Below are 576 nucleotides of genomic sequence, written 5' to 3'. Positions count from 1 at the left end.
TATTTCTTCATCAGTAACTTAAAACAGGTCATTTCTTCCTTTCTAGAAGCAAAAGGATTATTTTACTTGAATCCACTTAAAATCTTACTTTTTTTGTCTCTAAACCTTGCTAATTCAGAATGCCTTAGATAATTACATGCTACTAGGAGTAAATTTAGAACCTAACTTGGTTCTTTTTAGGGGTTTAGGTTGTAGCCGTGTTGGTCTAAGGATATAGGCAGACAAGGTTCCTTGGGTGAATTTGATATCTTTTATTATACCAACCCAAATGGTTGGAGAATAGTTATTAAGCAAGCTTTCGGGTTCAAAAACCCTTCGTCAGGCTAAGGAAGCTGTGAAGCTAATAAAAGATATCAAATTCACCCAAGGAACCTTGTCTGCCTTGGTCCTTTTTATGCTTTTATATGTCTGTTAGCCCCTCTTGTTTGTCATTTGTCCAATCTCTTTGAAACTCCACATATAGAATGGGGGAGGGGAGAATGTGCAATGACACTTGAATCTGGGAAGCTGCATTTGAAAGTATCATCAAACTGACATTTGAAATCCAATTGTTTAGCCTGTTCACTGCCCTGCTGA

The 576-nt window shown here is 37.2% G+C and overlaps 1 protein-coding gene across 3 annotated transcripts in view; it reads left to right on the top strand.

Annotated features, from left to right (window-relative positions):
- WDR82 (WD repeat domain 82) overlaps positions 1 to 576 on the top strand; it is a 65,613-nt gene that overhangs the window by 52,059 nt on the left and 12,978 nt on the right. The window lies entirely within an intron of this gene.

This window comes from Alligator sinensis, unplaced genomic scaffold (genome assembly GCF_000455745.1).
Source record: "Alligator sinensis unplaced genomic scaffold, ASM45574v1 scaffold487_1, whole genome shotgun sequence".
Taxonomy (NCBI): Eukaryota; Metazoa; Chordata; order Crocodylia; family Alligatoridae; genus Alligator; species Alligator sinensis.
This window is presented reverse-complemented; position numbering and strand designations above follow the sequence as displayed.